The following is a 27115-nucleotide window of genomic DNA, read 5'->3' as shown; positions in this document are numbered from 1 at the left end:
TGAAATGGATTGTTTTATAACCAATCTGAAGACCTTCCTCGAGGTCCATTAAAATTTTTTTAGAATACGATGTAGCACCCGAATTTTACATATAGGGTAGGTTTTTACATATAGGGTAGGTTTAGGCTGTTATATAGTCGGCACCGCTCAACTTTTGCCTGTCCCTACTTCTTTCTTCTTCTACGGCGCATAAGAAAATTTTCCCATTGACACCATATTGCAACAAAACTTAAATGTTTACTTTCATATTTCATTTTTTATTTGCGAAATTTTCCCCAATCATTAAGGTCACTACTACAAAGATTGACATTTGCCCAACACTGCTTTAAAGTTTCATATTTTAGGAATCATCCACATACGGAAGTCATGAAAAACCCACACATTGCCATGCGAATATGATTTTTATTCAACGGAAAATATGTGGAAATTGAACGAAAAACTTGGTGACATAAAAATGTCCAGGCAAAGAGAAAAATAAATTTTGTGTAGAAACAGCACCAACACATGGGCATCTTGTTGTTACGGCTAACTGATGTGTGAGTGTATTCACAATTGCACATTACACGGAAATTTAAGTGTAAACCAACAACAGCAAAATGTAAACACTTATAAATGTACACACACTAGCTGAAACAAAGCACAGTGGGTAAAATCAGAAATAAAACACCAATTGTTATTTTTCCCCGAAAAATATTTTATTCCTAAATAAACATACAACTATTTGATACTTTGTAGCTCGTTCGTCTCATTGTGCACCATAGCGTTGCCCCCTGCAAAACTCTATGAACATGCCTGGTTCGTTTGCTTCATTGTGATTGTGTTGGTCTCATTTATTATTAAAGACAAAAGGATATCCTTTGTACATTCATTCGTTCATTCATTCATTTCCCCATTCATTCAATGGCACATAGTTTCATTACAGAGGAATGTGGGTATTTGTGGCAATATTAGTAAATTGTTTTAAAAGTACGCATGTTTTTAGTGTAAATTGTGAATGCAAAATAAATGGGGAAAATATTTCACTACCGTTGAAACCGACAAAATATTTTAAAATTTGTCTAGATGAAATTGTTCAGATTGTTGGAATTTATTTTTAATTTTACATTTTTGAATTAAATTCTGTGAAACGGAAGGACAAATATTTGGCAAATATATGAATTGTGGTATGTTTAAACATTAAACATCATATACACAAAGTAAAAGTTAAATTGCACAAGTGTTTTGGAATGCAAACATATTGTTATACTCATTACCGTTTGAAAGTGGGGTTTATAGGTGTATTATGTAAGGTATTCCGTTTGCAACATCTCTAAAATATCGTTTATATTACCTTCTACCTGGACAGGGCCTGCTCCACTGAGCCTTCTTTATCTCTATAATATCTATTGTACTTGGGGTGGGGACACTTCGCCCTGAATGCGGATATCGAATTCGTGCCGTTGTTGATTATGACGCTGAACACGTTCGAGTCCTGGAGAGAACATCGGACAAAGCGATGTTTATCCCCTCTTAATGTTGGCGACATTACAATGCCATGGATGGTCATTTAAAAAATTTTCCCCAAAGAAGTGTCTCACTGCGGCACTCCGTGCGGACTCGGCTATAAAAACAGGTCCCTTATCACTGACTTTAAACTTGAATCGGAAAGCACTCATTGCTGTGTGAGAATTTGCCCCTTCTCGGTTCCTGTTGGTAATGTTGTTCCTTAGGGTAATGTTCTCATTAGGGGAGGGATGGCACCCCAGGCATTTCGACTCAAATACGGATATCAAATTCGTGCAACACTTCCATATCCCTTCAATTTGAGCTCCATATTGCCATGCCGGTAAATAGAACCGTTTGCACTGAAACTAGATATCAAATTCGTTCTATATTTCCAACGGAAATAAAGTTCAGTTAAGGGGGTACTTTAGGGCGTACCCAAAACACTTGGCTCCAAAATTGGATATCAAATTCGTTTTCTATTCTCCTTTGCCTTTCATTTGACTCCCATATTGTCATAATGGGTCAAATGACCCATTTGGCGTATCTTTAGGAGAAAAGCGCCACCTAGACTTGAACGCCCTGGTTACTTGAACCCAAATGTTAATACTATATTCGTTTTCTGGTCTTCAATACCTTTCGTTTGATACCCTTATTGTGCCGATTGGACTACTTTCGGATAATGGGTGGCGTTTTTGGGGTAAGGGAAGGGTCCGCCTCCACCCGATCCCGATCTCTAAAAATTATATAGCCTATGTTTCCTTCCTGACAAATGTACACAATCTTTGAAAATTTTAAGGAAATCGGTTCAGTCAAGTATCATATAGCCAAAATGCCGTTTTTGAAGGGTGACGTGAACCCCTATACTTCGATCTGATTTTGTATGCCAGATTCGGAATCTACTCCCGAATCCCTTCCATTTGAGTCCCATATTGAAATGAACGCCCAATATGGCTGTTTGGGGAGTTTTAGGGTTGGGGAGGCCCGATGGGTACTTATACTCAAATTTAAATACCATAATCGTATTCTAATCTCCAATTCCTTTCATTTGATACCTATATTGTCCCGATGGGACCACTTTTGATTTTAAGTGGTGTTTTTGAACTAACGGGGGAGGGTTCGTCCTCTTCAAATATCAACAATTTAAAAAGTCTTTTCCTCTTTCCTGACCATTTTTGTAATCTACTCCCGAATTCCCTTCATTCGAGTCCCATATTGTCATGATCGTCAAATAAACCTATTTTAAGGGTTTTGGAGCTGGGGCGGCCCCCCCACCAGCGGCACAGTTTTGGATTGTCGGATGGGTCAAAGTTAGAGGACAGAGTCGGCCTCAATGTATACCTTGAAAACCCAATAACTGAGATCTGTTTTAGAATGCCTGACCATAATACGGTCCTGGATGCAGAGATCCGGGCGATCACGGAATGCGTGAAGAAGTATGGTGTTAACGCTAGGACGTCGAGTATGAACATCTTATGGACAATAAATACCCCATAAGGGCAATAAGATAGAGGACGGTAATATAACGAACAGTTGTGGAATGTAAGAAGGAAATTAAAACTTCTCTGAGGATGGCACGATCTGTATCGTTTGCGAACCGGGCCACAGCATAGTAACAGTGAATGAGAAAGCAGACGATTTGACAGTGAAGGCCTGAAGTCAATAAACTTGGTTTACCCGAAGCCGAAGCCCGAAGGTCGATGCAGTCCGAGTTAAGGGCGTGGGTGAGGTACACTGTGGAACAGCGAAAAGGTCGGTAAGACGACGAAAATCCTATAAAGAGATCCAGATTGTGAGAAGACGAGGCTATTGCTGAAAGAAAGCATGCCGAAGGTCAGAATAGTTTTCGTTATCACAACAGGACAACAAGGACTACGAGCTCACTTATGCAAAATCGGTGTGGCAAAGGATATCATGTAAAGGGCATGTGGGGAAGATGATGAGATGTTGGAACATTTCCCATGTCACTGCCCAGCTTTCACGGCTTACAGACTCCGGCACTTAGGTGGGGACACAATACCAAAAATAAACCAATTAAGGGGCGTGATATGGAAAACAATTAAGGATTTTGTAAGAAGCACGGAATTCGATTTTCTTTTTTGAAGTTACTATTTAGTATTAGTATACCCCCATCCTCCACTATAGGATGGGGGTATACTAATTTCGTCATTCTGTTTGTAACTCCTCGAAATATGCGTCTATTATTGATTGTCGTGACATTTTAAGTCGAACTAGCCATGTCCGTTGAAATTCTGCACAAATACTTTTTATTACTGTAGGTCGGTTGGGATTGGTTAGGTAAATGGGCCAAATCGGTCCATGTTTTTATATAGCTGCCATTTAAAACGATCTTAGGTCCTGACTTCTTGAGCCTCTAGAGGGTGCAGTTCGCGTCCAATTTGACTGAAATTTTGCTCGCAATGTTTTGGTGTCACTTCCTACAACTGTGCTAAGTATGGTTGCAATCGGTACATAACCTTATATAGATGCCATATAAACCGATCTTGGGTCTTGACTTCTTGAGCCTCTAGAGGGCGCAATTGTCATCCGATTTGACTAAAATTTTGCTCGTAGTGTTTTGTTATGACTTTCAGCAACTGTACTAAGAATAGCTCAAATCGGTCCATAATCGGATATAGCTGCTATATAAACCGAGCTGGGATTTGGACTTCTTGAGCCTCTAGAGGGCGCAATTCTAATCCGATTTGGCAGAAATTTTATAGAACGGCTTCTCCCATGACCTTCAACTTGCGTGCCTAATATGGTCTGAATCGATCAATAGCTTGATACAGCTCCCATATTAACCGATCTCCCGATTTTGCTTCTTGAGACCCTACAAGGCCCAATTATTATCCGAATGGACTGAAATGTTTCACATTGAATTCTACAGTGTTCATTCAATTTAATTATGGTCCGATTGATAAAGCTCCAATAGCATAACAGTAATTATTCATTATTCTTTGTTTGCCTAAAAAGGGAAACTGCGCAAAGAGCTCGACAAATGCAATCCATGGTGGAGGGTATATAAGATTCGGCCCGGCCGAACTTAGCACGCTCTTACCTGTTTCTTTTATATTTTTTTTTTTAGCACAATCTGTTCGATTATAAATGATATCCTATTACTAAAGCATACTAAAATCTAACGAAGCGTAAGCAATAAAATAACAATAACAAAATCTGTTAATTCTATTTTCATTTAAATAACCACAATAACAATAGTTTCAAAACACTTTATGTATATCTGGTTGTTATTTTAAAATCATGTGGGTTCTACGATAAATACATTTAAACGCATCTAATAAAGGAATGCATGTACCCGTATGCATTCACCAACGAAGTTATGCGAAACTTTTGAAATTTGAAAGCATTGCATGTGGTAAAGAACATGCAATTCTATGTTGATTCGTATGAGCTCCATTGAATAAATACTAAACTCAAATTCAATTACACAATCCATTGCAGAATGCATATAAATAAAATAAAAATTCAATTCCACACTCGATAAACTAAAACAAACTGCATAGAAAAATAAAAAAAGTCGAAAGCAATTGAATCAACAGAGCATGTTTGAAAGTTGTTGAAAACCTAAAGAGAATGTTTTGTTGATATTAAAACCAATGCCAATACATGTTTGCAAAAATTCACAGTGTTGACCATGATTTATAGAACAAACTTAAATGCTGGGTTATCACATTGATATGATAATTGAACTTTATGGTGGACTTTTACATTTTACTCACTCATTGAAGGTACAGCAAACATTTTAGATGCTTTACAATTTGATGAACAAGTTTCATGGATTATTTTTCCTTGAAAACTTCGACTTGGAATATCTTAGTTTAAAATTTTTATTTTTCGCTTTTAATAATGTATCGTATGATGAAAAATAACTTAAGATTTAGCAATATAAAAGTTATTAATTGACTTGATTAAAAGTTTGTTTCGAATGACATAATATATCATCTAAATACCTCTGCAGATTATATGTGATATTTTGTATAAAAACTCATTTAAATCCATCAAGAAAGCCACATTTTAACTGCTTCATGATACTTCCTTCTAGGGCACAATATATGCTAAAATAGTCATTCTGTTTGTAACACCTCCAAATATTGAGTATATATTGGTATAAAGTATATATAGTAGGGCGGGTCAATTTTTATACCCTCACCATAGGATGGGGGTATACTAATTTCGTCATTCTGTTTGTAACTTTTCGAAATACTCCGCTGAGACCCCATAAAGTATATATATTCTTGATCGTCATGACATTTTAAATCGATCTAGCCATGTCCGTTTGTCTGTCCGTCCGTCCATCCGTCCGTCCATCCGTCCGTCCATCCGTCCGTCCATTCGTCCGTCCATCCGTCCGTCCATCCGTCCGTCCATCCGTCCGTCCATCCGTCCGTCCATCCGTCCGTCCATCCGTCCGTCCATCCGTCCGTCCATCCGTCCGTCCATCCGTCCGTCCATCCGTCCGTCCATCCGTCCGTCCATCCGTCCGTCCATCCGTCCGTCCATCCGTCCGTCCATCCGTCCGTCCATCCGTCCGTCCATCCGTCCGTCCATCCGTCCGTCCATCCGTCCGTCCATCCGTCCGTCCATCCGTCCGTCCATCCGTCCGTCCATCCGTCCGTCCATCCGTCCGTCCATCCGTCCGTCCATCCGTCCGTCCATCCGTCCGTCCATCCGTCCGTCCATCCGTCCGTCCATCCGTCCGTCCATCCGTCCGTCCATCCGTCCGTCCATCCGTCCGTCCATCCGTCCGTCCATCCGTCCGTCCATCCGTCCGTCCATCCGTCCGTCCATCCGTCCGTCCATCCGTCCGTCCATCCGTCCGTCCATCCGTCCGTCCATCCGTCCGTCCGTCCATCCGTCCGTCCGTCCATCCGTCCGTCCATCCGTCCGTCCATCCGTCCGTCCATCCGTCCGTCCATCCGTCCGTCCATCCGTCCGTCCATCCGTCCGTCCGTTTTAAGGAGTAAATCTAGCCGCTAGAAATTTTGCACGAATACTTCTTATTAGTGTAGGTCGATTGGGATTGTAAATGGGCCATATCGGTCCATGTTTTGATATAGCTGCCATATAAACCGATCTTTGATTTTGATTTCTTGGGCCACTAGAGGGCGCAATTCTTACCCGATTTGCTTGAAATTTAACATGAGGTGGTTTACCAATAACTATGCTAAGTGTGGTTTAAATCGGTCCATAACCTAATATAGCTGTTATGTAAACCGATCAGGGGGTCTTGAATTCTTGAGCCTCTAGAGGGCGCAATTCCTATTCGATTTGGCTGAAACTTTGCATGAGGTGTTTTGTTTTGATTTCCAACATTTGTGCTTAGTATGTTTGAAATCGATACATAAACTGGTTTAGCTGCCATATATACCGATCTTGGGTTTTGACGTCTTGAGCATCTTGAGGGCGCAATTCCTATCCCGATTTACTGAAATTTTGCATGAAGGTGGTGATTTGGTGATGACTTCCAACTACTGTGCTAAGTATGGTTCTAATCGAAGCAATAACCTAATATACCTGCCATATAAACCAATCTAAAATCTTGACTTCTTGATCCACTAGAGGGCACAACTCTTATTCGATTTGACTGAAATGTTTTGTTATGACTTCCAACAACTGTGCCAAATATGGTTCAAATCGGTTTATAACCTAATATAAGTGCAATATTAACCGATATGATATCTTGACTTCTTGAGTATCTAGAGGGCGCAATTATTATTCGATTTGGCTGAAATTTTCTACAACAGCTTTTCCCATGACCTTCAATATACTTTTCAAATATGGTCTGAATCGATATGTGGCTTGATACAGCTCACATATTAACCGATGTCCCTATTTTACTTCTTGAGCCCCTAAAGCACGCAATTCTTATTCGAATTGGCTGAAATTGTGCACAATGACTTATTTATTTTCTTTAATCCTTTGTTGGAATACTTTTTGATGCCTGGAAGGAACTCGAAAAATACGACCCATGGTGGATTGTATGTAAGATTCGGCCCGGCCGAACTTAGCAGGCTTTTACTTGTTTCAGATACCTTATTTCTTTGGAGAAACTTCTTTGAATTGTATGTATTTTATTTTCTTATGACCTTCAAGAACCTTGCCATGTTCGATGTAAATCGGTCTATTATCTGATCTTGTATTTTTGGCAATATACATGGTGGTGAGTTTCCAATATTCAACACGTCGAACTTTGCATGTTTTTTCTAGCTTTGCTTTAACATTTTTCGAACATTCCGCGTTATGGAATTTTCCAATTAAAATAATAATTGACACCGGTGATATGTCAGCACAACAAAATTCCTAAATTAAAATAAAAACGCGACATTTAATATGAGCATATTTAAGGAGAATATCAAATGGGTATTAGCAAAACAGAGAAAACATTGTGTGTAACATGTTTGAAACTTAATTATATTACAGAAGTTTTTGGACACAACTGTTACCCTTGAAGCGTTTAGCATGCGAGAGAAAACAATTAGAGTAGTGGCGAGAACACCAAAAAATTATTTCAACGTGGATTTCTCCCTCCAAATGTTGGCACTATTTGTGAGGTACTACGTCATGTGAGAACTTCTCCCCAAAGAGGTGTCGCAATGTGGCATGACGCACTGTGAGATGGGAAAAGGAAGTTTGCTATTTTTGAATGTACAAAGATATCATCACGAAATTTTAGATGGTTGTAGCTGAGGTGCTAACCAGGGTCCCATTGGAGGGCCTTCAGAGTTGATCACCTAGACCCTACAAAATTTTGTTTGGGCTGCCCAAAGCGCATTTATGATCGTATTTTTAGAATTTTTTTAATTTCCTGATGAATGTGCTTGAAAACCCCTACAATAAACATTCTTTAATATGAAAGATATCATAAACAATTTTTATACCCTTCACCATAGGATGGGGGTATACTAATTTCGTCATTCTGTTTGTAACTACTCGAAATATTAGTCTGAGACCCCATAAAGTATATATATTCTTGATCGTCGTAACATTTCGATCTAGCCATGTTCGTCCGTCCGTCCGTTCGTCTGTCTGTCGAAAGCACGCTAACTTTCGAAGGAGTAAAGCTAGCCGCTTGAAATTTTGCACAAATACTTCTTATTAGAGTAGGTCAGTTGGAATTGTGAATGGGCCATATCGGTCCATGTTTTGATATAGCTGCCATATAAATCGATCTTGGGTCTTGACTTCTTGAGCCTCTAGAGGTCGCAATTCTTATCCTATTGGAATAAAATTTTGTACGATGTGTTTTGTTATGATATTCAACAACTGTGCCAAGTATGATTCAAATCGGTCCATTACCTGATATAGCTGACATATAAACCGATCTTGAGTCTTAACTTCTTGAACCTCTAGAGGGCGCAATTCTTATCCGATTTGACTGAAATTTTGCAAGTGATGTTTTAGTATCACTTCCAACAACTGTGCAAAGTATGGTTGAAATAGGTTCATAACCTGATATAGCTGCAATATAATCCAATATAAACGAATCTGGGATTTTGACTTCTTGAGCCTCTAGAGGGCGCAATTCATTTCCGATTTGGCTGAAGCTTTGCAAGAAGTGGTTTGTTATGAGTTCCAACAACTGTGTCAAATATGGTTTTAGTTGGTCCATAACCTGAAAAAGCTGCCATTTAAACCGATCTGGGTTCTTGATTTCTTGAGCCTCTAGAAGTCGCAAATAATATCCAATTTGCCGGAAATTTTGTACAACGATGGTCTGAATTGGTCTATAGCCTGATATAGCTGCCATATAAACACAATTTTTATTCGAATTGGCTGATATTTTACAATTCTTTTCTTTTATCATATGTTGGCCTAAAAAGAGATACCTGGAAAAGAACTCGACAAATGCGACCCATGGTGGAGGGTATATAATATTCGGCCCGATTGAACTTAGAACGTTTTTACTTGTTTTTTTTTTTTTAGGCTGGTCCCCTATTTTGTTACTTGTAAAGGCATTTCTCAACCGATTTGAAATTCTTTGACTGATTTGAAAAGCTGATAAAATTTACTATATATTTTTGCTTCGAAATATTTTAAGGTCTTTCAGTCAAAATTGATGCGAGTTACAAAAATTTTATATTTTTCTAAGCTATCTTAAATAGTATTTAGTAAAAAGCAGTAAAGTTCGGCCGGGCCGATATATGTAAACCACTCGGGTATATATGTAAACCACTTTTAGTCATAGTCCGGTGAAAAATGCATAATTTATGCTCTCATAGCAGCTTTATCGAAATATGGTCCGATTTGAACCAGATTCGGCATGGATATTGAGTGGTCTAATAAGTAATTTTTCAATTTTGTGGAAAAAAATATTGATCTTTTTGGTAGCAATATCCAAATATAGATCGACATGAACCATATACGACACAGATTTACATTTCAGCGAAATCGAATTATAAGTGCGCCTTTTATGGGGCCAAAATCTTAAATCGATAGATCGGTCTATATGACAGCTGTATCCAAATTTGAACCGATCTAGACTAACTCGAGGAGGGATATTGAAGTGCCTAACACAACTCACTGTCCCAAATTTCGTCGAAATCGGGCAATAAATGCGCTATTAATGGGCCCAAACTGAAGAAGTATGTTGAAGGGCGTAACACAACTCACTGTCCCAAATTTCAGCAAAATCGGATAATAAATGTGGCTTTTATGGGCCTAAGACCCTAAATCGGCAGATCGGTCTATATGGCAGCTATATCAAGATATAGTCTGATATAGCCCATCTTCGAACTTAACCTGCCTATGGATAAAAAAAAGAATGTGTGCAAAATTTCAGCTCAATATCTCTATTTTTAAAGACTTTAGCGTGCAAATTCGTCCTATTTGGGTGGTTTTGTGTGGGTGGTGTGGCCCCATAGACACTTTTCCCGAATATTGATATCAGATTCATGCTTTACTCCCAAAGACCTTTCATTTGAGCCCCATATTGCTATGGTCGTAGATTTTTCGCCTTTGGAGGATGTTTTTGGGGAGAGGCGGCCCCCCAAACATTTGTTCCCATATTTGGATATCAGATTCTAATTCTACACTCAAATACCTTTCGTTTAAGCCCCATATTCCTATCGTCAGTAAATAAGTCCTTTTTGGGATGTGTTTTGGGGAAGGCGTGGACCACCAGAAACGTGGTCCCACATTTGGATATCAGATTCGTATTCTACTCGCAAATATCTTTCATTCGAGTCCTATATTGCCTTGGTCGGTAAATATGTCCGATTTAGGGGTGTTTTGGGGCTTAGGGTGGTCCCCCTAGCACTTGGTCCGACAATTGGATATCAGATAGGTTTTCTTATCCTAAATACCTTTCATTTGAGTCCCATATTGTCGTGATTGGTCTAAATATATGTTTGGTAGGTTTTAGGGTGGGGCGGCCCCCTTAGGTACCCCATCCGATATTTGGATACCAAATTTTTATTTTTAGGGTACTATATGAGAGCACACAAAATTTCGCTTAAATCACAGCACCCATCTCCGAGATCTGGCGTTTCTGAAAATTAGGGTAAGGGGGAGGGTCCGCCCCCCCCCCTTCAGATATCAAATGTAGTACCCTATTTTCACCACGGCATCATTATGCACCATCTGTGAAAATTTCAAGAAAATCGGTTCAGCCGTTTCTGAGTCTATAAGGAACACACAAACGAACAAACAAAGCTACTAGCAAACACAAATTGATTTTTATATATAAGAAGAAGATAGGGTCGGATATGGATAATTCGATGTATTGCAAGCAGAATGGCAAAATGAATATACCCCCATTCTTCGGTGGTGGATATAAAAATGGTTATTCCACAGTATCTTATGTTTGATGGGCCATGAGGTTTGCATTCGTTCGACAGTAAGTAAATATATAAATATGTATTTACACTTACTGTATGCCTAAATGAATGTATGAATTATTATTCAATTTTATGTCTCTTCCTCTTCGATCTGTTTTGGAACTTTCCTCTTTCTTTTTTGCTTTTAATAAAAATATGCCTCTCTTAGTATGTCCCATTATGGCATATTTGTGTGATTTGTTACATTCCAAATTGTTGTGGCCATAATGTGAATATGTTTTTGGCTTTTGTTTTGCTTTTACAACAACATTTTGTAATGCCGATCATTTGTCGCATGTGATGGAGGTCATAAAGCACATCTGTCAATTTAGACGACCAATTGCTCGTACTAGTCAACAATCCCTGCTATTCGAAAGACATCATCCCATCAATCGATGTAAACAACAATCCGCAATGTCAACAGAACAAAAAACAGACAAAATCTCGGATAGCCAAACAAATGTATGTGGAAGGAAGAATGTATGTGCATATGAGATAATCCATTACAAATAAATCTGTTTTTGCTATACTCTCCATTTTGGTTGCTTCATTTAATTGTTGGATTTCTTTGTCCAGCTGAATCCAATAGGTTTTGATTGTGCCTCTATTTAGAATGGAAAGTAAAATAAAAATCATTTTAAAAAGTAAAGGCATATGTGGTAGCCAGCCCAATGCATTTATAGCACACCACATATGCCTTAACATTTTACAATGGTTTTTATTTTACTTTCCATTCTATTGGTTGCCCAAAAAGTAATTGCGGATTTTTCATATGTCGGCGTTGACAAATTTTTTCTCAGCTTGTGACTCTGTAATTGCATTCTTTCTTCTGTCAGTTATCAGCGGTTACTTTTAGCTTGCTTTAGAAAAAAAGTGTAAAAAAAGTATATTTGATTAAAGTTCATTCTAAGTTTTATTAAAAATGCATTTACTTTCTTTTAAAAAATTCGCAATTACTTTTTGGGCAACCCAATAAATAGAGGCACAATCAAAACCTATTGGTTTCAGCTGGACAAAGAAATCCAACAATAAAATGAAACAACCAAAATAAAAAGTAAAGCGAACACAGATGAATGAACGGACGACACTCCGATAAATGTGTATGCTGCAATACTCACACATTGAAAGGTTACTATTTGGTAATCAACGATTGCAGGGTAACAGATTTTGGCTATTGTGTGTGTTGCTGATTCTTGATGTTCTTTTTGAGTGGAGATATTAGTGTTTGGTGGTATCTTTTCTTAGTGCGCTCAAAGAAAGCTGCCCTGATATGATCCAATGCTCGTCCTAATGAGGCGTGCTCCTACCGTTGCGCAGCTCACTAATTAGTAAGTAGATGGAAGGATGAACAATTTTTGGGGCTAAGCAGACTGATGATAAAGCTTTGTTCAGCTTCGAAATCGCGATTTATGCAGCCTGTCCAATGTATTTATAGCACGCTACATATGCCTATTATTATTATACCCACCTACGAAGGATGGAGGTATGTTCATATTGTCATTCCGGTTGCAATACATCGAAATATTCACTATATATTTTCTTGATCGTCGCAAAAATCTAAGACGATCTAGCCATGTCCGGTCGTCTGTCTGTTGAAATTACACTACACTCTTTAAAAATAGAGATATTGAGCTGTACCTTTGGACAAATTCTTTTTTTGTCCATAGGTAGAATAATTTAGAATATGGGCTAGGTTAGGTAAGGTTTAAAATGGGGTGTAGATATTGATCAGCCCCATGTCACTATGGACATACACCTAAGCCAGTAATCGGCTTGTTGTGCGCTCTAAATGAACTATAAAGTAACCTCTAAAAAGAAAATGTTAAGTTAGTAATTCCATGCTACTTACAAAAATCAAAATTGTTTTCAATATCACTCCCCTAAGATGGTTAATGTCCGTCCTCCCGACCGTTTCCATGTTCCACAATGTTGCATGCGCATTCGCCGTCCACTCTTTTAGCTCGGACAGCGTCTACCCGAAAGGCTTCGGGTTTACCAAGTTTATTGATGCAGTCCTCTGGCCTTCACCGCCAAATCGTTTGCCCTTTCATTGCCCCTTACTCCGTTATGGCCCGGCAACCAAACGATGCGGATTTTGCAATCCTCAGAGTAGGCGTTAATTTCCTTCTTACGCTGCAAGAATATGGCTTATATAGGATTGTATCGTGATATATCCCACATATAGGCCGACCTGCCGAGTGAGTTATGTTAAGCTTACGACATCCTTCTTAAATTTGGCCCAGATCAATCCAGATTTGGATATAGCTGAATTGTCGATTTAAGTTTTTTTTGCCCATTAAAGGCGCACTTGTTGTCTGATTTTGCCTTGCCATTTGACATCCATCTTCAATTTGGCACAGATAGTTTCGGATTTGGTATAGCTCCCATATAGACCGATCTCTCGAATTAAGGTCTTGGGTCCATAAAAGTCGTATTTAATGTCCGATTTTGTCAAAACTCGGGAGAGTAAGTTGTGTTAGGCTCTTCGACATCTTTTTGGTCTGGATCGGTACAGATTTGGATATAGCTGCCATATAGACCGATCTCTCGATTTAAGATCTTGGGCCCATAAAAGACGAATTTATTGCCCGATGTAGAAGAAATGTGTGCCAGTGAGTTGTGTTAGGCCGTTCGACATCCATCGTCAATTTGATCCAGATCGCTTATATTTGGATATAGCTGGCATAAAGACCGATCTCTCGATTCAATGTCTTGGTCCCACAAAAAGCGCATTTATTGTCAGATTTCGTGGAAATTTGGAACAGTGAGTTGTGTTAGGCCCTTCGACATGCTTCTTTTATTTGACATAGATCGGTCTAGGTTTGGATATAGATGTGATACATACCCATCTGTTGATTTAAGGTCGTGGACCAATAAAGGCGCATTTATTGCCCGATTTCGCCGAAATTTGAGACAGCGAATTGTGTTAAGCCCTTCGGCATACTCTTTTTTAATTTGGCACAGATCGGACCAGATTTGGATATAGATACCATGTAGACCAATCGTTCGATTTAAAAGACACATTTATTATCCGATTTCGGTGGAATTTTGCTCAATGACTTTTGCACTAGAAGTCAAAATCGGCGATCGGTTTATATGGTAGCTATATCAGGTTATGAATCGATTTAGAACAGTAAATGGAAGTTAAGTTAAAACACTTGATGCAAAATTTCAGAAAAATCGGATAAAAATTATGCTTTCTAGAAGCTCGCTCAAAAAATCAAGATCCAGGATCCGTTTATATGACAGTGATATCAAAACATGTGCTGATACTAATAGGAAGTATTCGTGGAAAATTTCAAGTGCCTAGCTTTTCCCTTCCAATTTTCATCCAAACGTCTTCAAATTTGGTATGGGCATGTTTTTTCGACCTAGACGCGAAGCCTATTGAAGTTTTAAAAAATCGCTTCAGATTTGGATATATTGGGTTGCCCAAAAGGTAATTGCGGATTTTTCATATAGTCGGCGTTGACAAATTTTTCACAGCTTGTGATTCTGTAATTGCATTCTTTCTTCTATCAGTTATCAGCTGTTACTTTTAGCTTGCTTTAGAAAAAAAGTGTAAAAAAAGTATATTTGATTAAAGTTCATTCTAGGTTTTATTAAAAATGCATTTACTTTTTTTTTTAAAAAATCCGCAATTACTTTTTGGGCAACCCAATAGCTCCCACATATATTTTCGTCCGATTTGCAGTAATAATGCAATAAAATGGTCATTTACCGATTCTCTCGAAATTTGGTAACAAGGATTTTCTTATGACTCTCGGGTGAATTTCATAGAAATCGGTTCAGATTTGTATATAGCTCCCGTATATATGTTCGTCCGATTTCCAGTAATACTGCAATAAAATGGTAATTTTTAACTGATTTTCTTGAAATTTGGTAGCAAGGATTTTCTTATGGCTCTCAATATTACTGATGAAAAATCGGTTCAGATTTTGATATAACACCCATATATATGTTCGACCGATTTGGAGTAATACAGCAATAAAATGGTCACTTGTTAACTGATTCTCTCGAAATTTGGCAGAAAGGATTTTCTTATGACTCTCGATATTACTGGTGAATTTCATAGAAATCGGTTCAGATTTAGATATAGCTCTCATATATATATATCGCTTGATTTTCACTCCTAGATCCACTGCAAGCGCATTTATTGACCAATCTTCTCAACATTTTGAACAACGCTTTCCTCCACGAATATTTGATACAGGAATTTTAATAAGCTATCTGGATACATCCGCCGAGGTCCATCAAAATTGGTTCAGAATTAGATGTAGCCCCCCCAATTTGTGTAGGTGTAGGGTATTATAAAATCAGCAACGCCCGACTTTCGCCTTTTCTTACTGGTTTTTATTTCTAGAAGTCCATTTTCTATCATGGTTATCATAGGAGACGACTTAAACTTAGGTACAATGCCCACTTTTACAGCTGCGACTTTCAAAGCAGAAGTTGGCGGTTAAGCCTATTCTAGGCAATTGCAAATGCAAATTTTGCCCATGAACATTCCACTAAGGAACAGGGGCAAACTTCTCACCTATCAATGAGTGCAGTCGGTTTCAAGTTTAAGCTCAATGATAAGGGGCTTCCTTTTTATAGCCGAGTCCGAACGGCGTGTCGCAGTGCGACACCTCTTTAGAGAGAAGTTTTACATGACATAGTACCTCACAAATGTTGCCACCATTAGGAGGGGAAAACCACCGCTGAACATTTTTTCTGATGATCTCGCCAGGATTCGAACCCAGGCGTTCAGCGTCATAGGCGGATATGCTAACCTCTGCGCTACGGTGGCCTCTAGGCAATTAGTTATCTGCCAAAGATTCCCTATATACAATTTTCCTTGATTTTTGTAACTTCTTAAGGCCAATTCACTGGGGAATACCCCATATGAGTGTATGCAGAAGTGCTTAGGATTCACTTCTTGCCTCAAATATCTTGGAAATGTGGAAGAAGACAACAATGGAATTTGTCATAAAAATCGCACACTAGAATAAAATCGATTGAAGATTGACGAAATTAAGTTTTGGGCTTTTGCAGAGAATGCACCAAAAACTTGTCTTCGTAAAATCCTTGAACTTCTACGAAAAGTTTGTGATCAAAGGAAGAAAAAGCTCACCGAGAAAAGTTGGCAAATAACTTTTCTTAGCGTTTATTATTGGACATCACTTTGCTGCAATTGTGGGCATAAAAATATCGTTAAATTGCCAAGGCAGGGATAACCGCTCACTTTGGACTGAAGGTTTCTTTATCATTTCTTCGTTTTTTCCTTTAAAGCAGAATCTCTGTTGAATACTCTTACGATTGTTCCGAAGTAGGATAAAAAAGTCCTTAGTGCAGTTGCATCTTTAACACCTGATAATTTAATATTGCCATTGATGGCAGTGACAATGAGCAACAGCTATGGCAAAAATAAATGGCAATGAAGCAATAAAAACCTTGTTGACTAAAGTTTATTTTTTTTTTCGCTTTTACTTACTTTAGGATGTCGGAAGGAAAATGTATAGCCATTAAAAGGGATGTGAGAAAGAACTTAAATGAAATGTGTCAATAAAATGTTTCAAGTCTTCCAATGATAGATGTCGTGCATACAAGCATGTCATTTTACTTCGGTGGCTCGAACTTAAGCATCAATTAAGTGGAAACTGATGTTACGTTCTTTAAGTTTAAAATTTGAATAACTTGTACAAGTGAAAGCAATTTACCAAAAGATAATGGGAGGTCAAAACAAGAAACGCCATTTTCTGTGACCACCACCATAGGATGGGTTTATACCAATCTAGACGGACGGACATGGCTAGGTCGACTCAGAACGTCGAGGCGACCAAGAATTTATATACTTATGGGGTCTTAGACGAATATTTCGAGGTGTTACAAACGGAATGACTAGATTAGTATACCCCCATCCTATGATGGTGGGTATAATGATAAGATGCAGTGCGACACATCTATAGGGAGAAGTTTTTACATGGCATAACACCTCACCAATGTTACAAACATTAGTAGTTTATGCCTTTAAACACTCACACCAAAATTCATCGAGATAGGTCTATAAATAGATATAGGCCCATTTAAATACAACCCGCGATTTGAGCCCTATTTTTTGTCCGATTTAGTTGAAATTTGGTAAGTGGTGTTCACTCATGCATTCTAATGCCTTATAAATGTCGCCGAGATAGGTTTTCTAATAGATGTAGGGCCCCATTTAAATCGACCCTCCCCCCCAAATCAACTTCTTAACTCAATAAAGAGCAAATCATTTGTTTTTTATATCCTACTCCACTGCTGTGGTACTGGGTATTATAACTTAGTGAATTTGTTTGTAACATCCATAAGGAAGACATAAGTATACAGATCGACTCAGAATCACTTTCTGATTCGCTTTAGCTATGTCCGCCTGTCTGTTCGTCCGTCTGTCTGTCTGTCCGTCCGTCTGTCTGTCCGTCTGTCCATGTTAATTTGTGTACAAAGTACAGGTCGCAGTTTTCATCCGATCGTCTTCAAATTTGGTACAGGCATGTTTTTCGACCTAGAGACGAAGCCTATTGAAATTGCAAAATTCGGTTCGGATCTGAATATAGCTGCCATATACATGTTCGTCCGATTTGCAGTAATAATGCAATAAAATGGTCATTTGTTAACCGATTCTCTCGAAATTTGGCAGGAAGGATTTTTTTTACGATTTTCGACATTACTGGTGAATTTCAGAGAAATCGGTTCAGATTTTGATATAGCTCTCATATATCTAAATAGCCCGATTTTCACTCCTAGAGCCATTGCAAGCACATTTATTGACCAAAATTTGTTCAGATTTCGATATAGCTCCCATATATATGTTTGTCCGATTCGCAGTAATAATGCAATAAAATAGTCATTTGTTAACCGATTCTCTCGAAATTTGCAGGAAGGATTTTTTTACGACTTTCGACATTACTGGTGAAATCGGTTCAGATTTCGATACAGCTCTCATATATATATATAGCCCGATTTTCACTCCTAGAGCCACTGCAAGCACATTTATTGACCAACCTCTCCAAAATATTGCACAACGCTTTTTTCGAAGACTACCACAATATACATAGAGTTTGGTCAAAATCGGTTCAGATTTAGATATAGCTCCCATATATATGTTCGTCCGACTTGTAGTTATACTGCAATAAAATGGTCTTTTGTTAACCGATTTTCTCGAAATTCGGCAGGAGAGATTTTATCCTGACTCTCAATATTACGGGTGAATTTCATAGAATCTGCCCAGATTTAGATATAGCTGTCATATATGTATATCGCCCGATTTTCACCCCAGGAGCCACTGCAAGCGCATTTATTGACCAATCTAGCCAAAATTTTGCACAACGCTTTCCTCGACGACTACCACATTATCTGAGAAGTTTGCTCGGAATCGGTTCAGAATAAGATATAGCTCCCATATATGGGTTCGTCAGATTTTGGCTTGGGTGTTATTTGTCAACCGTAGTTTTTACAGTTTGAACATATTTGCTCACCGAGGTCCATCAAAATTGGTTCAGAATTGGATATAGGTCCCACATTGTACTTATAGGGTAGATGTAGGGTATTATACAGTCGTCACCGACCGACTTTTGCCCTTCCTTACTGGTTTTAAATTAGTCCAGATATTGCAAATTGCAAGTTTGCTTATGTCCATTCCATTAAGAAATAAAGGTAAACATCTCACATATCATTAAGTGCTGTCCAATTTACGTTAAACTACTAAAAAAGGGTTCATCTTTTCATAGCCGAGTCCAAACGCCGTTCCACAGTGCGACACATCTTTAGGGCGAAGTTTTTACATGGCATAGTATCTTACAAATGTCGCCAGCACCGCTGAATTCAGATATAGACAGAGTTAATATGCCTGCCAAAAATTTTTGATATCGGATAGCCCCTGGACTTGGCACCAAATTTGATTATCAGTTTTGCACATTAATCTTAAAAAACTTTTGTTTATTGAGCACCCACAGGCTATATAACTCACCTTCATTTTGCATCTACGAGTATACTTGGGTCATTCAATAACAACAATAATGAGTTTGTGTGGACAAATTAACATTGCAAATTTTGCCCATTAACATTCCACTAAGGAACAGGGGCAAACTTCTCACATATCAATGAGTGCAGTCCGATTCAAGTTTTAAGCTCAATGATAAGGGGTCTCCTTTTTACAGCCGAGTCCAAACGGCGTGCCACAGTGCGACACCTCTTTGGAGAGGACAAATTAACATTGCCGATCTTAAAGCATCATTTGGGCTTCATCTTTTTATTCAACATTTTGTTATAGTCTCCAAAAACCAGGCTACATTAAAATGAAGTTAAAATTTTTAAAAGACCCTAATCCATTTATGTCCTTTTAAAAGTAATATGTAACAACATTGTGTCCTTATTGTAAGTGACATATGGCTTTTTCAAAAAAAAATAAATTGAAACTTTTAAAATTTCCTTAAAAAAGATTCAACCACAAACCAAACTTTTTGCTATATTTGCTGGTTCTGAAATATCAGTTAGTTTCTTTATGACCCCTAGCCTTCCTTTGTCTTGCCATCTATGTAAAATACGTCTGGCTAAATGTCGAAGTTGTGGATTTCCTTGACTGTAGCAAAACCAAAGTTTGGGTTTTTTCTTCTTGGCACAGCTACTCCATGGCGTTTTGGGGGTATTACAATGGACTAAAAGCCTTTAATGCTGCTTTAGTTGTTTTCTCTTTTTTTTTGCTCTACCCTACCCTGCATTTGTGTTGCTTTGTTGCGCACTTAAGTTGGGTTCTGATGCTACCCGGAGGGAATATTTGAAATGGATAATGCCTTTTGCCGGATTTGGTATTTTTATGCATAACAAAATTTTTAGAGAACAAACAAAAAAAGAACTTCAAGCAACCAAGACAATAGCACATTAGCAATGCGCATCGAATTGCAACATTTGTTTAGTCGTTATTGCATTTTTGCAAGCGACCGCCATCTGCCACTGTTTCAAAAACAAAATGGAATTAATTTAAATACATTGTGCTGAAAAAGGAGAAACGCCACAAACTTTCAAGTGAAACCAAAAGAAATGGTGATATACATATAACTTAAAGTTTTACTCATAAATGAAGCATAATATTAATGTTGCTCATACATTTTGTAAGCTGTCTGGGGAGAGTGGATGAATGTGGCTTTTCTAAAGTAGAGTAGAGTAGAGTAGATATGAGGGTTAAGTATTATTTCTAAACGAGCTGCATTTTATATTTCTAGCCTAGGCAACACTTATAGAGATGGACGATGGGTTTTTTTCGCTGTAGATTGGGTATAGACAAGAGCTGGCAAACTCTAGATATTCGCTCTATTTGATAGTGTCGATATAATTCTTCTTAACTATCAACTTTGGAAGATTCACGCTCAGAATTTTAGCAGGATTGCTTTATTGAGTGTTTAGGTGTCATACCACATTTCAACGGGAAACAACTGTGGATTATAGATGCGCAAGAAGTCAGGCATACAAAATTGATTAATATTGCAGTGATCCATCTATCGAGTGCTTTTTGAACCCACCACCGAATGATGGGGATATATTCATTTTGTCACTCCGTTTGCAACACATCGAAATATCCATTTTCGACCCTATAAAGTATATATATTCTTGATCAGCGTAAAAATCTAAGACGATCTAGCCATGTCCGTCTTTCTGTCTGTTGTAATCACTCTAGAGCCTTAAAAAATTGAGATATTGAGCTGAAATTTGTCACAGATACGTCTTTTTTATGCACGCTGTTTAAGTTCTTGAACGGGCCAAATCGGACCATATTTGGATATAGCTGCTATATAGTCCGATTTTCCGATAAATGGTCTAATGCTCATAAAAACTTTATTTTTCATCCGATTTTGCTGAAATTTGAAACAGTGAGTAGTTTAAGGCTTCCTCAGATCGGCCTATATTTGGATATAGCTATCACATAAACCGATCTTCCGACAAAGGGTCTGAAGACTATAAATGCTTCATATATTTCCCGATTGCGCTGAAATGTGAAACAGTGAGTAGTTTCACGCCTCCCAACATAGGAACCAAATATGTTTCGGATCGGACTATATTCAGATATAGCTGCGATATTGACCGATCTACCGATTAAGGATCTGAAGCCCTTAAAAGCTCTATTTATTACCCGATGTCGTTAAAATTTGAAACCGTGGGTAGTTTTAGATCCGACATCCGTCCAAAATATGGTTTGTATCTTTGATATTTGATCTGCCGATAAAGGGTGTTAAGCCCATGAAAACTTTATTATATGACAGCTTTATTCAAATCTAGACCGATCTGGGTCAAACTAAAGAAAGATCTCGAAGGACCTAACGCAGTTCACTGTCCCAAATTTCAGCAAAATCGGATTTTATGGACCCAAAACCTTAAATCGAGAGATCGGTCTATATGGCAGCTATATCCAAATATGGACCGATCTGGGCCAAATCGAAGAAAGATGTCGAAGGGCCTAAGACAATTCACTGTCCCAAATTTCGGTAAAATGGGATAATAAATGTGGCTTCTATGGGCCTAAGACCCTAAATCGGCGGATCGGTCTATATGGGGGCTTTTGGGGGCTATTTAAGCAAATTTTCCAATGAAGACCAATCAATGAAAATACTTTTAAAAACGCAGAAAGTGCACTTTATTAAATTTTTTGATTTTCAAACTGTATAAATTTTAACTAAATATATCACATGTGGACAAAGTCATTTTAAATTTTGTCGCCTGGCCGAATCTTTTAGGCAAACCAAGAATAACTGATAAGAATTGTTATGCTATTGGAGCTATATCGAGTTGTATTTCGATTTGGACCATAAATGTATTGAATGTTGCATACCTAGCAGAATCATTGGGTAATATTCCAGTCCATTCGGATAAAAATTGCACCATGTACATACATAACCTATATCAGGTTATAGACCGATTTGAACCATACTTAGCACAGTTATTGGAAAAAAATCGGTTAACAAAAGACCATTTTATTGCAATATTACTGCAAATCGGACGAACATATATATGGAAGCTATATCTAAATCTGAATCGATTTTTTCCAATTTCAATAGGCTTTGTCTCTAGGCCGAAAAACATGCCTGTACCAAATTTGAAGACGATCGGATGAAAACTGCGACCTATACTTTGTACACAAATTAACATGGACAGACAGACGGACAGACAGACGGACAGACAGATGGGCAGACAGACGGACAGACAGACGGACAGAGAGACAGACGGACAGACAGACAGACAGACAGACAGACGGACAGACAGATGGACAGACAGACGGACACACAGACGGACAGACAGACGGACAGACAGACGGACAGACAGACGGACAGACAGACGGACAGACAGACGGACAGACAGACGGACAGACAGACGGACAGACAGACGGACAGACAGACGGACAGACAGACGGACAGACAGACGGACAGACAGGCGGACAGACAGACGGACAGACAGACAGACGGCCAGACAGACGGACAGACAAACGGACAGACAGTCAGACAGACAGACGGACAGACAGATGGACAGATAGACGGACAGACAGACGGACAGACAGACGGACAGACAGACGGATAGACAGACAGGCAGACAGACGGACAGATGGACAGACGGACGGACAGACAGACAGAAAGACAGACGGACGGACAGAGAGACGGACAGACAGACAGAAAGACGGACAGACAGACAGACAGACAGACGGACAGACGGACAGACAGACAGACAGACAGACAGACAGACAGACAGACAGACAGACAGACAGACAGACGGACAGACAGACGGACAGACAGACAGACGGACAGACAGACGGACAGACAGACGGACGGACGGACAGACGGACAGACAGACGGACAGACAGACGGACAGACAGACGGACGGACAGACGGACAGACAGACGGACAGACAGACGGACAGACAGACAGACAGACGGACAGACAGACAGACAGACGGACAGACAGACAGACAGACGGACAGACAGGCGGACCGACAGACGGACAGACAGACAGACGGACAGACAGGCGGACAGACGGACAGACAGACGGACAGACAGACGGACAGACAGACGGACAGACAGACGGACAGACAGACGGACAGACAGGCGGACAGACAGACAGACAGACGGACAGACAGACAGACAGACAGACGGACAGACAGACGGACAGATAGACGGACAGACAGACGGACGGGCGAACAGACAGACGGACATAGCTAAATCGAATCAGAATGGGTCTATCTCTCCTCCTTTTGGGTGTTACAAACAAATTCACTAAATTATCATACCCTGTACCACAGTAGTGGTGTAGATTATAAAGGGTGATTTTTTTGAGGTTAGGATTTTCATGCATTAGTATTTGACAGATCACGTGGGATTTCAGACATGGTGTCAAAGAAAAAGATGCTCAGTATGCTTTGACATTTCATCATGAATAGACTTACTAACGAGCAACGCTTGCAAATCATTGAATTTTATTACCAAAATCAGTGTTCGGTTCGAAATGTGTACATCGAGTGGTTCACAACACTCCCATTGAAATTTGGCCTTTGTTCAAAATGTATGGCAATGTTAATAACAAATGCCTCTAAGTGTTGTTAAAAAATCCAGACTTTTAAAAATATTCTACTTCACAGATTTACATGTTATCGAAATAACAGCATTAAGTTGTACTTCATTATAGTCCTTGTCCTGTTGTCTTAATAAAAAAAGCAATGCTACGATGTGTTAACTGTATTGCGAAAATATTTTGCTAACTTTGTTTTATTTACTCATGAAATTCGAGTGGGAAAACTTTTTAGATAAAATAAACCCCCACATTGTCACACGATAATGAGTTTCCTGTCCATGCTGATTGACAATCAAGATGATGCCATCATGAAGCAACCGCCACACACAAAGGCAAGGAGACAAGAGTATGGGCGTGAAGGGGCAGTTTACAATTTCTTCATTTTGGGAAAATTGTTTATTCACCTTGGCTAGGCAATAAAAAAAGTAAGGGATAAACCACATAAAACTTTGGATACAATTCCTTGCTAAATTCCAAGGCAAGATTCATTTTCGAAATTAATGCAAGGATAGAAGTTTTCCCAAAACAGATTACAACGATAACAACAACAACAACAACAAAGGTCTGAATGTCAAATATTCACTCTGAACAAAATCCAGGACTTGAAATGTATTCCAAGTAAGATATAACTCTCCCCCACCCCAACCTCAACCAAAAGAATCTTACCAAAGAGAGGAAAAGTCGAAAAATAATCAAAACAAGTAAGAAAGTTAATGATGTTTTTCCACTTGTTTTTTCTTTTGCTTGGCAAAAAAAGTCAGAAATTAAAATTCATTAAATACCTTAAATGCAATGAAAAGAAAAATAGGCTGACTTCTGTGCATTGCCCTGCTTTTCCTTTTTTCTAAGACACGAAACGAAAGAAAAAATAAAACAAAATCGAAATGATTTCCCAAACTTTAGTGTTTTTTTTTTCTTCGGTCTACAGCCAACTCATGCCCAACTCGTTGAAAAATGAGTAACAAACGTCGGAAAAGCAAAGGGGAGAAAAATGTGAAAAGGATTTTTGAATGGTTTTCTGAAGTGGAAACCGCTTTATTTAATAAGAAAACTTTGCAAAAGGAGATAACTTTTAACCAAACACTCAACCAGCCAAGCATCAACAGCAAAAACACTCCTTCCACCACTTGCCAATAATGGGTAAGGAAAACTTTAGAGCAAAGTCCCTACCACCTCCTACACTCTCTTTTTCGCTCTCTCTCTCTGTTTCTCGCTGCCATTCAAAACAATTTGAAGGAGTCGTATTTTGTTCTATTCTAAAGCATTCGTTTTGTCTATGATTACGACTACTTCAAATTTAATGGGAAGTAGAGATGGAAAATATCCATGACTTCCAAAAATGCTTTACAACTTTTATCTCAAAGTTAAAAAAATTTTATTCACTTTTACCCTTTTTTTGCCGTTATTTCCATTATTTATAAGTTTTTGTACCCTCCACCATAGGATGGGGGTTATACTAATTATGTCATTCTGTTTGTAACTACTCGAAATATTCGTCTGAGACCCCATAAAGTATATATATTCTTGATCGTCGCGACATTTTATGTCGATCTAGCCATGTCCGTCCGTCTGCCCGTCCGTCCGACCGTCTGTCTGTCTGTCGAAAGCACGCTAACTTTCGAAGGAGTAAAGCTATCCGCTTGAAATTTTTCACAAATACTTCTTAATAGTGTGTCGGTTGGGCTTGTAAATGGGCCATATCGGTCAATGTTTTGATATAGCTGCCACATAAACCGATAATGGGTCTTGCCTTCTTGAGCCGCTAGAGGGCGCAATTCTTATCCGATTGATATGAAATTTTGCACAACGTCTTTTGTTATGATATCCAAGAACTGTGCTAAGTATGGTTCAAGTCGGTTCATAACCTGATATAGCTGTCATATAAACTTATCTTGGGTCTTGACTTCTTGAGTCTCTAGAGGGCGCAATTTTTATCAGATTGATATGAAATTTTGCACAACGTATTTTGTTATGATATCCAAGAACTGTGCTAAGAATGGTTCAAATCGGTCCATGTTTGGATATAGCTGTCATATAAACCGATCTTGGGTCTTGACTTCTTGAGCCTCTAGAGGGCGCAATTCATATCCGATTAGAATGAAATTTTGCACAGCGTCTTTTGTTATGATATCCAAGAATTGTGCTAAGTATGGTTCAAATCGGTTCACAACCTGATATATATATAAACCGATCTTGGGTCTTGACTTCTTGAGCTTCTAGAAAGCGCAATTCTTATCCGATATGGCCGAAATTTTGCATGACGTATTTTATTATGACTTTCAACAACCGTGCAAAAAAAAGTTCAATTCCGATTTGCCGGATTTATTTATGTCTGAATTATTATGGTCTGAATCGGTTTATAGCCTGATACAGCTCCCATCTAAATCGATCTCTCTATTATACTTCTTGAGCCCCCAAAGGGCACAATCCTTATTCGAAATGGTTGACATTTTGCACAGGTCTCCAACAAAAAATTTAATTGTGGTTCGAACTGGATCATATCTTGATATCGCTCTAATAGCAGAGTAAATCTTTTCTTTTATCCTTTTTTTTTTGCCTACGAAGAGATGTCGGGAAAAGAGGTCGACAAATGTGATCCATGGTGGAGGGTATATAAGATTCGGCCCGGCCGAACTTAGCACGCTTTTACTTGTTATAGCCTTCAAAAAACTGAGATATTGAGCTGAAATTTGGCACAGATGCGTCTTTTTTATGCACGCTGGTTAAGTTATTGAGCGAGCGAAATCGGACCATATTTGGATATAGCTGCTATATAGACCGATTTTCCGATAAAGTGTCTAATGCCCATAAATGCTTTATTTTTCATCTGATTTCGCTGAAATTTGAAACAGTGAGTAGTTTTAGACCTACCGACATCTGACCCATATAGGGTTCATATCGGACCCTATTATATATATCTGCCATATAGACCGATCTGACGATAAGGTGTCTGAAGCCCATAAAAGCTATATTTATTAACCGATTTCCCAGAAATTTGAAACAGAAGGTTATCTTATCTTCTCCTGATATTTATGTAGCTGCCATACAAACCGATCCTCAGATAAAGGGTGTAAAGCCCATAAAAGTTTAATTTTTAACCGATTTCGCTGAAATTTGAAACAGAAAGTAGTTTTACGCCTCCTAACATAGGACACAAATATGGTCCATATCGGACTATATTTAGATATAGCTGCCATATAGACCGATATCTTGATTTAAAGTCTTGGC

General features: G+C 38.6%; 1 protein-coding gene across 3 annotated transcripts in view; it reads right to left on the bottom strand.

Moving 5' to 3' along the window:
* Positions 1-27115, bottom strand: part of LOC106087268 (dopamine receptor 2) — a 161551-nt gene that overhangs the window by 132828 nt on the left and 1608 nt on the right. The window lies entirely within an intron of this gene.

Source organism: Stomoxys calcitrans, chromosome 2 (genome assembly GCF_963082655.1).
Source record: "Stomoxys calcitrans chromosome 2, idStoCalc2.1, whole genome shotgun sequence".
Taxonomy (NCBI): Eukaryota; Metazoa; Arthropoda; class Insecta; order Diptera; family Muscidae; genus Stomoxys; species Stomoxys calcitrans.
The sequence above is the reverse complement of the archived record's forward strand: the minus strand, read 5'-3'. Positions and strand labels throughout refer to the sequence as shown.